General features: G+C 36.8%; 1 protein-coding gene and 1 long non-coding RNA gene across 30 annotated transcripts in view; one reads left to right on the forward strand and one right to left on the reverse strand.

Moving 5' to 3' along the window:
- The window catches only part of ppfia4 (PTPRF interacting protein alpha 4), a 204,800-nt gene that overhangs the window by 2,562 nt on the left and 187,478 nt on the right, over positions 1-14,760 (forward strand).
- Positions 845-14,760, reverse strand: part of LOC147841783 (uncharacterized) — a 751,871-nt gene continuing 737,955 nt past the window's right edge. Inside the window, exon 2 of the long non-coding RNA XR_015502597.1 lies at positions 845-3,803. This is a non-coding gene — a long non-coding RNA (uncharacterized LOC147841783). The remainder of the gene's footprint in view (positions 3,804-14,760) is intronic.

The following is a 14,760-nucleotide window of genomic DNA, read 5'->3' on the forward strand; positions in this document are numbered from 1 at the left end:
ATTGTATGCAGTTTCAAATGAAATTATTATTCTAGTCATTACTGCTTTTATTGCTATTATTACCATTAATAATATTATTAATAATAACAATAATAATTAATATTAGAGTGATTTCTGAAGGATCATGTGACTCTGAAGACTAGAGTAAAGAAACAGAAAATTCATTATTAAAATCACTGGAATGAATGATTAAATAAAATTTAAAGCTACTTTTGAACAGTTATTTTATAATGCAATAATAATTTACAATGTGTACCATATATTTGATGAAATAAATGCAGCCTTCGTGGGCAGTATAAGCTTATTTTAAAAACCTTTAAAAATCCCACTGACCCCAAACTTTTGACCAGTACTAGTGTACATACTGTAAGAAAATCTGTCTAGTCTACTAGCTTTCAGACAACATAGAATGGAAGGTTTGTTACAAACTGTTCAGACATCAGCAATAACACAACAGTTAATGAAAAGTCTTACATACTGAATTGCCACTTCAAACATCCACTAGTATTGAGCAAATGTTTTGCAAATGTGGTTCTGTGAACCAAATATTCTCAGAAGAAATGCTGAGCAGTTTCCAAATGAGCAGTTTCGGCAGAATAGCTAAAAGTGATCTATTATTCATTTTGGATGTGTTCTGAGCTGCACTTTCTGGAATCCACACAATTATAGGGCACGCATTGAGGAGCTGATGGCACCCGGTAAATGCTTGTTTTCACAAAGGTGCATCATTGACTTAAATTTCTTGTGCCCCAGAAATGTCAGTGGCAACAAGGTTACAATTTTATATAAAAGCCTTGCCTTTATGCAAAACATACATTTGAAGTCAGAATTATTAGCCCACCGGTTTATTTATTTTTCCCAATTTTAATGGAGAGAAGATTTTTTCAACACATTTCTAAACATAATAGTTTTAATAACTCATTTCTAATAACTGATTTTTTTATTTTATCTTTGTTTTAGCCATGATGACAGTAAACAATATTTGCCTAGATATTTTTCAAGACACTTCTAAACAGCTTAAAGTGAAATCTAAGGGCTTAACTAGGTTAATTAAGTTAACTAGGCAGGTTAGGGTAATTAGGCAAGTTATTGTATAACTTAAATAATAATATTGACCTTAAATGATTTTTAGAAAATTAAAAACTGCTTTTATTCTAGCTGAAATAAAACAAATAAGACTTTCTCCAGAAGAAAAAATATTATGAGGCATACTATGAAAATTTCCTTGCTCTGTTAAATATCATTTGGGAAAATTTTTTAAAAAGAAAGAAAAAAAATCAAAGGGGGTGTTAATTCTTCAACTGTATATAAATTAACTGTCTTCAACTGTATATAAAAGTGGGCTGTATGCACAGAGTATCATTCTCTGTATTACATTGCTTTTTTGGTCATTCGCCAAGGACACAAGTGATATTTATCGATTTATCTGAGTATCCTGCCTCAATCATCCCTCCATCACCCTCTCTTTAATTTCGTCCTCACACAAAGTGATGCAAAAGCAGCTTACTTGTCCATTTACGTCACCCAGCTCATCTCAACCCTTAATAGGTGGGATAATATGAATCTTCAAGACTTCTCTGCCTGTGGGGGATTTTTAAGACTTCATTACATGCAAACGAGTTTTAAAAAGGAGGTGACTGAACCCTGTGAACAGACACAGGGACTGGTTTTGTAGTTGATAGAGGCCTCACCGTTCTGTCTCTGGAGAAAATTGGACTTCCTCTCTTGGTGCTTGCATGTCTATGACTGTTCAAAGCAAAATGCCTGCTTTCATCTGATGCTCTGATGCATGTGAGACTGTTGCTAAGAGGCCAATTAATCTAGTTTACAGCCAACGTTTACATTTAAAACCCCTGATTTAACTTACTGCCTGTATAGTGTTATCCTCAAATGACATGCAAACTTGGCACTTTCTTGACCTGGCAAGCTTTAAACCTTGTCGTCTTCATGCATTTTCTGTGTTTTATTTGTTTTATTATTATTCCCCCCCCGAAGTTACGGGGTAACTAAGATGATGTATGTAATAATGAAAAGCTTAAAGGCATAGTTCAGGCAATAAATTAACATTTACTCACCCTTATTTGTTTTAAATGTTTATTAGTTTCTTTCTTCTGTTAAACACAAAAGGAAATATTTTGAAAAAACCTGTAACCATTGACTTTCGTAGTATTTGTTTTTTCCATGTAAGTCGATGGTTACAGATTTTCAGCTTTCTTGAAAATAGCTTTCTTTTGTGTCGTACATAAGATTGGTCTGAACAAAAGCCACAGGTTCTGTTTTAAAGAGGATATTTTCCAAATTATTCTGGCTTTGAATGAGAAAAAAACATTGCTGTCTATGGAATATGAAGGAGCTTTAGGGTTTCATGTAAATTATGTTAGAGGTGCTTTATGGAAGCTGTACGTAAGTTTTGACTATTCTAAAGCATAGAAATTACATCATATGTCTGCAGATATTTAAGAAACAAGCTAAGCTTTGAAAATGTCCGTTACGTGCCAGAATGTCTATGTTTTGGTCATCTACTGTAACCCACCCAATGGCAGTTTAGCTAATTATATTTCAGGCGTTTTGCCTTTGTTGAAGACAGCATATTTTATTCATTCAGTCAGAAAAGCTCTCAAAGTACACATTCATCCGTGACTGAAATGCGACCTCCGGTGGACATTAGCAGACTCCAAATCAGACACAGATTCAGAGTTCCACTTTAGGTGGTTATTTATTAGCAAATAATATAAACGTTATGAGCATAAACTTTAAGTGAGCAGGATACATTGTAACCCCATGTTCTAACAACATGCTACATGACGAGATTTGATGCGATAAGCAGTTGAGCTGTTTGCACCAGACAAAACATGACAGAAATTTAAATACAGCCAAGCACAGTATATGTGCATTTACTGCACTCCAATAAAATAGTAAGGTTTATAATCTAAATAATACATAATAAACCTCTTTAACATTATAATAGTAGATGCTGAATCACTGATTTGTGTTGGCTTGCACTGAAGTTCCATTTCAAATGGTTTATTTTATTAAGGTGAATCTGCCGCTCTTTTCACTAGTGGCAATACATGTCATGTAAAATGGCATTCAAACTCACATTAACATTTAATACTAAAAAAAGCACATGAGGTGTACCTGAGGTGATCATTGTCAGTTTTTTGTTGTTCAGCTACAAGAAATACAAGCCATTTATAAAATATAAATTTCTGGTTGGAACAAAAACTCTTTTTAATATGGAAAATATTTCTTCTATCGGGTGCTGTTGCTTTTATTTAGAACATGGTTTTAATCAGCCTTTAGACTCGACAGTCAGGCACACTACTGTTGTTGTTGTCAATCTGTCAACCTGCACTTGTGTTTGTTTTGAACCAGGTGTGCAATACCTAGTTCAACCTCTGGGTGTCAAACATACATACTGCAGCTTTAATTTGTGTTCCAAAGACGATCAGAGGGGTTTAGAATGACATAAACCCTTTAAATCTATACGTATAACGTAAATCATGATGCTAAAACATCTGGGACCTCATGTATGAAGACTTGCGTGGAAATCATACTAAAACATTACATACGCACAAAGGTGTAAATGTGCTGAATCCCACACATATTCTTTGTACATCTGAATGAACATAAAACTGAACGCAACATGCACGAGCGCAAAACCCCTCCCTGCCTCTTCCCCTGTATGAATATGCTAATGACTCTACTTTGGCAAAACCCAACGAAAAAGCAATGGCAGAAGCAAGCAAAAAGAGAAACTTTGAACAGAATGTGAACTGGAGGTGCTCCTTTCGGAGGTAGACCTGAGATAAATGCATGGCAATATGTTTTCACACGTTCAAGCATGAACTCGGTTCGAATCCAGCGTCTGATGAACTTTCTCTTTTTTTTCCCCGCTACATATCAGATTTTGCCTATACTCTTCATCATCATGAGGAAGACAAGTAGGAATCATTAATAAGTCTGTGCATCATATTTTATTTGCACATTTATTGCATGGAAATGTTTCTGATTCACGTGTGCAAATACATCCTCAGATTGTGCCTTTATAGCAATGTGAGTGCAGTAGATTGCTCCGATTACATTGGGAAAACTGGCAAACACTGCAAATTGCGCTTTAATGTTTGGATGGTCAACTGTATGGTACGGAAACCTTATATACTAGACATTCGGATGAACCCTTCTCATTCAGCTGAGAAGACACTTTGTAGAGTGCAATTTAACACTACTGCCTCTAGGAGTCGCGAATGGAAATAAAACAGACACGCTCAAAAAATGTGCGTACGCCAGCCATGAAGTTGGCGTGGAGCTGCACACATTCCCACGTTCATTTCATCGTTAGTAAATTTTGTCGCTTCATGATTCAATTAATAAGTTCATGTTTTCAGTGTTGTAGTTTCACAGACTGCTGTAGAAGCAGTAGACTGTTTCATTGATAGTCATTTAGTGCACTCCACCTTTCTTTCTGTCCATAGTGTATAAAGCTAATTATACCTTGCCATGGTTGATCACTTCTGTTTTGGTGGTCTGTAATTGCTGTTCAGCAGCAAGTATGAGTAAGGTTTTCAAACACAAATCATGTGCTTTTATGCTTTTGGTTAAGCCTTGAAAATTCATTGCCACTGTGTTATTGATTATGAGTGTACACGGGATGATCATTTTGATGGTGGTGAAAATGCATAAACACTGTCCACATTTTTTTGAATTTGACTGCATTTCAAATGATGGATTGCACTTCTGTTTTGGGGATCTTCTGTTTGAAAGAAATTAAACAAATCATTTCAGATAATGAGGTTGTGCTACAAATTAACCATATACTGTACAGTAAAAATGGAGTGACAGGTATGTTTGTCTTTGTTTATCTGGCATGAACTTTTTAACATGGTATTTAACATGATATTAGTATCACAAGTAAGGCCCTGTCCACATGAACATGGGTATTTCGAAAACCACTGTTTTTTTTCTAGGCGGTTTTACTGTCCGTTCACATGTAAATGCATTGTCAGGTGACTAAAATCGAAACTTTCTGAAAACTCTGGTCAGGGTGACAATTTTCTAAAATTGAAGTTTTTACCCATGACTTTAGTGTGCATGCTGTTTTCTCCATTCTGATTTGCCAACACCGATTTATTCTGAGGATTTATCACTGCACATTGATTCGAGATGCCCTTGACAAAACAGTTCATTTTTTGGGTTTTCATGAGGACAGAGATTTTTTTCTTTAAATTAAGGTGGTAAAAACTCTATACGTGTGGACATGGCCTAAATCTGTGCCCAAAGCTTACCTTTTAATTATTTTGCTTTGTATTTTCTATATTCATTCAATATTGTATATTCAACATATCCATAATATTGCAGCAGTAGGAGTCATTTGGAGTTTTCTGGAGTTTTTGTGCTTACTTGTGGTCTGCTGAATTGATGGGTCATTCTTGAACAATTAGTTTACTTTAAACCTTTATGTGTCTCAAGAAGGATAAGTCCTCCTCAGGAAGTAATTAATTCATTTGCACATGCGCACATTTGTGCAGGTGAGGTCAGGGGCCCTAAGCAACTGCAGGTATGGGGCCCTAGCATTGAAACTCAAAACAATCTTTTTCTCTATAGATATCTTTTTCTCTTTGTAGATTCTTTCTTTTTTTTCTGTAAATCAACTGCATATTAAAATATGTGTTTTAAGTGGACACTTTGTCTTCTTAATGTAAAATGAAATACAATAAAATATTAGTGATTAGATTTCAATATTTGCATGTGCAGTACAGAAGAAACGTTCCACTAGGCTGTTCATGGGTCCCCTGGTTTTGAAAAGAAGTAATAATGTTAAAATCGTAATGATTATAGACAGATTTTACAACATATGATAGAAATTGTATGAAAAAGCTAGGATTAATACAATGTATAGGCTTTTTGGCATTGTTCAGGGCCCTCCGAATCCCCGAGGCACTAAACCGATGGTTACCTCGCTTATTGGTTAAGTCTGCCTCTGGGTGGGGTAGAAAATTAGTTCATTCCTATCAAGTTTGAGTCGTTTGTTCATCACGTTAAAGACATAAGCCAACCATATGCAGTCAGAGCCAGATAAAGATTTGATCCATTTGTCGAGTCCTCAGTTTGAGTTATTCGTTCATCACATGAAAAAGACAGAAGCCAGTCAAATGCAGTCAGGGTCGGAAAAAGATTTGATCTATTTATTTCGAGTCCTCGGTTTTGAGTCTTCTCTTTACATACTGTCATGTGATGATGACAAAAAAGGTTAACTAATCATGGGTCCTTTCGGCTTAGACTGTGCATTGGTTAAGCTTATAAGGGACTGTCTGTGTCATGTGAATGAAAGACTCAAATTTAAAGACATGTTAGAAGAGGTCAGCTGAGCTAATCGACAAAAGACCTAGGTAAAGAATGAATGATTATTTTCTCTTTCTTATAGCATTTTAGTTATGATTTGTTTGTAGTGTGATCAACGTTTGGCCTAGTTGTAGATGTGTTTGGAAGCAACTCGTAACATTTTAATACTATTTTGGCAAATTGAGCAAAATTAACCTAATTACTCAAAAAAAGGTTTGTTCATTTGAATGAACGAGAGTCAAAGGTCCGAGTTAGTAAAATGATCTGAAAATCCCATCACTAGTAATTTGTTAATTCAGATATGTTTCCTTTTCCTATTTAATTGATAAACTGTATAGAAAATAACCTCATTGTACAGTTTTATCTTTTTTCGCACTAGACTGATTGTTTGCAATTTATCGGAAGCTACGCTCATAATTAACGCAAAGCATCATGGGACATTGAAAAAAGGCGGATGCTGGGTTCATCCTGCAGAGTCATCTTAAATACAACTGGTGAGGACAGCTGACTGAAAAATGTGTCCTGTGGGCTCATGGGCTTTGCAGTGCAGAGTTAGCTTCCTCCTCGCTCCTGAATTATAGTCTATCAAGGATGTTGGCTTCTCAGCAGCGCTGTCGGTCAAGCGCGTTTGTCCATTCATGGAAGAAGGGCTGGTGAACTGGCCGAATGCCACGCACTGAGCGAGGAGAAATGCCAGTCTGTCTCTGTCAGCTGAAGGAGGAGCTCTGCCCGCTGTTTATCTGGGTGATGTTGAGGGGAACTGGCATGTGGAGATGGTTCTTGAGTTGAGCAGTTAAATCCTGACTCATCTGCTCACTCATGTAGAATGGAGGTCAAGTGTAGGATTGCTTTTTTTATTTGTCCACCAAGCAGTTGTGCAAAGAAGACATCAAATAATAAGCTTTACTAAATAATAGTAAAAGGGATGCATTTTATTGTCCTAGCAGGGTTTGCATGATCTGTGGCGCTGTGTGTCTGAAATGTTCTCTGTCATGTTGTGCCTGTGACAGTTGAAACTGGATATTCAGTATTTTAAATTTTCTTGTGGTTGTGTATCTGATGACAGCTGGTTTTGGATGTTTTTTCCCACAATTCAATTTAAAGCGTATTAGAATATGTTTCTTTTCTAATTGTCACTACAGTGGTCTCGTTTGTATCTCTTTCATGACATTTGATGATTAAAGGCTTCGAATTTTGACATTTCAATGGAAAGAGCCAGCATTTGAACTAGACATTCAATGATATATAAATATACTGTAAAATAATAATAATAATTAATACTGTAATATTAGTTAAATATTCTGAATTCTTTAATAGGGTGAAGCAGTGGCGCAGTAGGTAGTGCTGTCGCCTCACAGCAAGAAGGTCGCTGGGTCGCTGGTTCGAGCCTTGGCTCAGTTGGCGTTTCTGTGTGGAGTTTGCATGTTCTTTCTGCATTCGCGTGGGTTTCCTCCGGGTGCTCAAGTTTCCGCCACAGTCCAAAGACATGCGGTACAGGTGAATTGGGTAGGCTTAATTGTCCTTAGTGCATGTGTGTGTGGATGTTTCCCAGAGATGGGTTGCGGCTGGAAGGGCATCCACTGCGTAACAACTTGCTGGATAAGTTCGCGGTTCATTCCGCTGTGGCGACCCCAGATTATAAAAGGGACTAAGCCGACACGAAAATGAATTTTTTTATTAACCCTCCTGTCGTTTTCCAGGTTCTTCCTGTTTAGTATTCCAGGTTAAAACTGACCGGTCCATTTAAAATATTAAAAATATTTTAACATTTTTTAAAACCAAATGATTTAGCTGTGAACAACATCTCAAAGTAATGTTTAACATGAATTTAAAGAATTAGACATAAAATAACTGCAGTGAAAATACAAATAGTAAGTTAGTTGGGGTGGTGTACAGTATATGGGGATGTTTTCTGATAGATGAGTGTAGTCTGTATACCCATTCATTTCCTATGGCCATCACTTTTAACCAGAAACACCACAGGTGTAACATGGTTGACTCTAAAACACTTAAAATTCAATGAAAGAGATGATCATTCTTAATCTTTACACCCAATACTGCTTTCATGATTTTAATGGTCTCATCAAAACATCAGGCCATGGAACAGCTCTTGTCCTGTTAACCCCTGAAATAATGTTTGCTGTACTTGGCTAACAGCAAAACTTCTCTTCTTCTCCCGTCATTGAGCGACTCAGCATTCCCCAGCTCTCAGTGATAGATGAGCCTGATCAATAGATGCTATTTTCTCATCACTGCTCTCATTGGAGGATGTCTCAGTTTTGCAGAGTCTCTGAAAATGTACACTCTACTCCCAGAGAACAGTGCGACCCAGCAGACAGTTTAATTTTAGACAGCTGAGACAATGATGCAGAAAATGCCACTGCTGTTCTCTTTACTGGGATAACTGATAATTAGCTTTCGCCAAATCCCCTCACAAAAAAATGCTGTTTAATTTTGTTTATAATTTGAGAAAGGAACAGTACCGGCTTTGTTTGCTTGAACTCAAGTATCCTTCCTCACACACTATTGCAGACTGGTATGGTGCCAGCACAGGTGTGAAAACAGCATCACATGGCTTTTGGCAGCTGCCGTAATCTCCAGCATGACACCTCTGAGCTGCCGGACCCTCCCACAGCAGCTGCAGGCGATTTGTTGATTTAACCTCACATGCACACGTTTCACTTTGTTTCTTTGTCTTGGACAAACAGACACTCTTTAATTTCAGTGGTTTACATTTACTAATGTTTCATCAAGCTTCTTCACACACAAGTGTACTGTATACTGCATCTAAAATAATTTTGAACACATCAGGATTTTTTTTTCTGAAATATATATTTCATAAGGAGCTGTTGACATGAAATTGACAATGATTTTGGTAAGAAAAAAATCCAAACATACAAATAAAACCCAACAAAACAAAACATTTTGTTTGTTAACGAAACAAAAATGTGTTAATTATGTGTAATAACAATATGACACAAGTAGATGATACTGAACTACTGAAATGTATTTAATGTTTTGTAAGAGGCTTATTTAATAATGACAGCTTGAAGATGTCTTTTGTATGGAGGATGGCAACCCAGGCTTACTCTGAAAATGTACCGCTATATACATTTCTGGAGAGTGGCAAATACATTTCAGGAGCTTTTTGTTTTTTGTAGTTTTTGGTTTCGGCAATCCACCAGGCGCTGTGTACGCTTTTTGAGATCTCAAATTTCTCTTGTGAGTGCCATTCGTGCCTGCTGTTTTCGCGTAAATAGCGTAAGGCCGCTGTTAACTGACTGACTGAAAGCCCCCACTAGATTGTTATAACGTTTTTTAGATTTTTTGATTTTTACGTTATTAGATTTTACCACATCCTCACCCTCTTATTTACTTGTTTGTTTTATTTTTTAGCTTCTGTTTTTGTCTTACCCACTTTCTGGAACCATTTTTTGCCGGAATCGAACCCCTTTGTCATGGTCAACTCCTCTCTGCATTTCATGTCTGCCGACGTACATTGTGAGCTTACTGGACAAACTGGTAACAGTGGCAAAGCTGTCCATACAGAGGTAACTGGTCAGCTGGTAAGGTCAAAAAGGAACAGCATCATACCGCCCCCAAGCGTTCAGTTTAAAGACAAAATACAGACATACATAGCTCTGGCTATATAATTTGGGATCTCCAGAAATGTCTTTAGGGATACGTTTTCAGAATGAGCCTTTGTTGGAGAATGGAATTGAATACATTTGAGATTTTCTTTGGTTGTGTTTGGGATCATTGTTTTGCCGAAATTTTTTCATCATATTGGTAATGCCGAAATTGGGACTAAAGCAGCTGATATTCATTTACACTGACAAGGGGCAGAGTTGCTGAATAACTACTGACAGATTTCTGCTGCTGTCTGAGCTTTTCATGCTTCTTATACCTTCCTTTCTTCATGTGTTCAATCCTTTTTTCTTGTGCAACAGGTCAACAGGTTCTTTAGAAATATGTTTGGGAAACAATGGATTAGAGCTTTGGTGAAAAAAGTTTGATTGTGCTTCAATTCTATTTTTCAAATGCATTGGTATTTTCTTTTAAATCAATTCTGAGCATAGTTTTTAATTTAAGCAAGCATCATTTTGCAGTTATTATGTTTTCTGTGTATATTCTGTTTAGCAGCAATAATATAAAAGCAAGCATGTGCACCTATTGAATTCACGTAAATTACATAGTTTTGTTTTATATGCCCCTAAATCACCTTATTAATTAAAAATACATTTTTATTGTACCCCAAGATTGCTTAATTTGCGTAAAAAATAATATTGTGCATAATATTAATGTTGTGCATATTTTATCAATATTGTGCATATTTATCAAAATATCAATATTGTGCATATTTTTATCATGATTGAGCTATTTAATATACTAAATTATTTAATATTGGCATAATTCAATTGTAAATATATGGAGTCTGCCCATTCACAAGTAAACAGTAAAAGCATTACACACTTGCTGATAGAGTACATGCAGCAATCCCTGATATGCGCTGGATTTTATATTACAGTCTGCTCATTTAAAGGCGAAACATAAAAGAGGGATCAAAAACTGACAGTGAACGGATGCTAAATGTTTAATTTTAGAAAACAAATACAAAAGAAACCAGTCGAGAAATTCCATGACTATTCTCTTGGCCTTGTGTGAATGGAGTGTACAAACTGGTACACAATTTGACTAGCCAGCCTAAAGTAGACCACCCTGACGTTAGAGTATCTCAGGCATTTAGCCCTGGGAATTTTTTTCAGCTGGTCCTCTGTTGCAGCAGATTGAAAGGAAAATAAATTTGGTTCCACCCCATCATGTCATTTTTGTTTTGCTGCTAAATCTCAAGATTTTTTGTTGCTGCCTTTTTTTCTTTTGCATGTAATTAAATTAAAATGGAGCACCCCGAAGCGTGTGGTCGGCTTATGTCTGAAGTCATTTGTGCAGTCAGGCTTGTAGTGCACAGCTGACTGTACAGAAGTGCCGGAGAAAAGGACAATATTCTAACATGATCTCTGACAACACTTTCCCATTAAGGTCTTTTACCCAGACAGCTTTGCAAGTGCAATTAAGTTAGAGGAAACATGCTTCTATGTTCCTTGACAAAATAACTTGCGTCACGCTGTTTTAATTAAGTCTAACTTTAAGTAAAGATGTTATTTGATTAATCAGGAGCATTTTGAAGACTGCTTGCTGGAACAGTCTTGAAAAATCCCATAAGATGCCCTGTGTTTGGACAAGCTGCGTAAATTAATAAATAAATAAATATAAAAAACATACAATTTTAGTTTATTTACAGGTTTTTACATATACTTCTATGACCTTGTGTTGTAACTTTTTTTAATGCAAAATATTTATTATAGTTCTATAGACCACATTTTAACTTTGAGTTAGTTTAAGCCAGTCACATGGCAGCTGCTCAATGCATTTAAGCATGTAGACATGGTCAAGACGATCTGCTGCAGTTCAAACCGAGCATCAGAATGGAGAAGAAAGATGATTTAAGTGACTTTGTATGTGGCATGGTTGGTGGAGTATTTCAGAAACTGCTGATCTACTGGGATTTTCACGCACAACAGGGTTTACAGAAAATGGTCTGAAAAAGAGAAAATATCCAGTGAATGGCAGTGTGGGTGCAAATGCCTTGTTGATGCCAGAGGTCAGAGAAGGTTGGCCAGACTGGTTTGAGCTGATAAAAAGGCAACAGTACCTCTTAAATAACTACTTGTTATAACCAAGGTATGCAAAAGAGCATCTCTGAACGCACAATATGTGGAATCTTGAGGCAGATGGGCTACAGCAACAAAAGACCACACCGGGGTCTTTCAACAGGAAACTGAGGCTACAATTCGCACAGACAATTTGGTCTGACGAGTCTCGATTTCTGCTGTGACATTCGGATGGGGTCAGATTTTGGCATTAAAAACATGAAAGTATGAATTCATCCTGCCTTGTATTAACAGGCTGGTTGTGGTGGTGCAATGGTGTGGGGGATATTTTTTGGCACACTTTGGGCCTATTAGTACCATTTGAACATTGTCTTAAGGCCACAGCTTACCTTAGTATTGTTGCTGACCATATCCATCCCTTTATGACCACAGTGTACCCATTTTCTGATGGCTACTTTCAGCAGGATAATGCCATAAAGACATAAAGCACAAATCATCTCAGACTGGTTTCTTGAGCACGACAGTGAGTTCACTGTACTCAAACGGGCAACACAGTCGACAGATATCAATCCAGTCGAGTACCTTTCAGATGTGGTGAAATGGGAGATTCACATCATAGATGTGCAACTGACAAATCTGCATCAACTGCTTCAAGCTATCATGCCAATATGGAGCAAAATCTCTGTGGAATATTTCCATTACCTTGTTGATTCTATGCCACGAAGGATTAAGGCAGGTCTGAATGCAAAAAGGGCTCCAACCCGGTACTAGTAAGGTGTACCTAATAAAGGGGCCAGTGAGTGTACATAAACCTGCCAACATCCAACTTCATAATGACATTTTAGAAGAGAAAAAATCATCGTTTTAGTCACATAGCTATTTTGGAGGTGTGTGTGTGTGTGTGTGTGTGTGTGTGTGTGTGTGTGTGTGTGTGTGTGTGTGTGTGTGTGTGTGTGAGACAATTAAAACCTGGATCTGATGGTTTAAAAAAGGAACATGTTACATACAAATAAATTAATCAAACTTAAAAAAGAAAAAGAAAAAATCCTTAATCATTTGTACCAGGACAAGTGCCTTTTGTGCTTAGTATAACTATCAAGCACAATAATGATTGCTTCAGGCATGTTTCCCAAAAGAACAGTGTAAAAGAAAGGACATACTATTAATCCAAAATGGCATCTTAGAGTGTGAAGAGTTGCTATAGCTTTATGAGACCATTAACCATGATAGAGGAGCTCTTGATGTAATAGATGGGAAATAGATTTGCAATTTCATGAGGACCTTTTCCTTCAAGTCTTTAACAGCTAAGGGCAGAATCTGAGGGTCTCTTGTTGGGGATTATGAGATCCAGTGTTGCATATATAAATCAGTCAGAGTCTGTCATGGTGGTCTGGGTTCATGATTGCCATGCTAAAGTTTGCCATGTACAGTCCCCTAAGGCCTTAAATGTAGAACCGGTCTGTAATCTTTTGGTGTGTTTTCCTCCAGGCGTGATATAAGCGTAATGGCGCTCAGATGCTGTGGCAGGGGATTAGGAAGAGAGCTTTGGTGACTTGACAAATAGTGAAAGAGTGTAGCAAAGTGAGAGGAAGAGAGTCGTAGAGCAAGCGGGAGAGTTTTTGAGTATCTTAAGGGATTAGTCTGAGGGCAGTTTCTGTGTGCGGAAGGGAAGAAATCTGTGAAATGTCGGAGACAAGGTGAGAATTACAGAGTTTGGGAAAAAGTGTGGCTTGACAGCTTTTTCTAGGTCACGCTAAAATGTCGACTTGTGTCACAGGCTAAAAATGAAAGTGTTTATGTATATTTGAAGGAGACTTGCACTGTATTGCCGGGCACGGATCGTTTGGAGTGTAGCCTCGCAAGACTTGCTCTATTTTTATTTTCTGAGATGCTGTGAGTCATTATTTTGCCAGCTTTTTGTATTATTAGACAATGAACGAGCACAATATGTGCCTATTTTGACATCTTGACAGAAAAAAAGTGATATGGGATTTATGGGGAGAAATCAAAGATTGCTGTGGTTGTTCACATCTCCTTTTTAAAGCAAGAGGGTGGAAACCAATGAAACAGATGACATGACAGGTTTTCATTTATTTGCATTATGGCTTGAACGAGTTGTCAAATCTTGTGGGTCTTGCTGATTTAAGAACTGCGCATTTTGAATGACAATTCTTGGAATAAATATTTAAGGAAAATAGACATGTTCATTTGAGAATAACCGGGTCTGTTTGAAATAATATAATCTGAAAGTGCTATAGTGTGTGGAAGCAGGTGCTCTTTATCAGAATGCTGATTTTTAAACAGCAATTTTATAGAATAAAAGTCAGATCATGTTAAAAATTAGCTTTAGTTATGCAGCATTTATTATTATTATTATTATTATTATTATTTTTATTATTATGTAAAATATAGTGGTGCAAGTATTATGTCGTGAGCTGGGATAATTGATATTCATCTGTTGGGTTTCACAACTGGGTTTTTGTATTCATTAGAAAAAATAATTCAGTGGTTATTGTAATAATGCTTCGTAATTTTGTGCCTTGGTCTGCGGTTTCAGAACATGAAAAAGGTTTTGTTTTGTAATATAAAATTTCCATTTTTACTGAATCTTCAGTACAAAACCATGTTTGGTTTCAGACAGTGAACGATATTTAGGGAACTCACTCCCATTCCTAATTCACTCTCATTGCAGTTGTCACTTATAAAAACTTACAGTTCAATGCATTCCAATTTGTCTATGTTCCAC

This window comes from Danio rerio, chromosome 11 (genome assembly GCF_052040795.2).
Source record: "Danio rerio strain M-AB ecotype USA chromosome 11, GRCz13ab, whole genome shotgun sequence".
In the NCBI taxonomy this organism is placed as follows: Eukaryota; Metazoa; Chordata; class Actinopteri; order Cypriniformes; family Danionidae; genus Danio; species Danio rerio.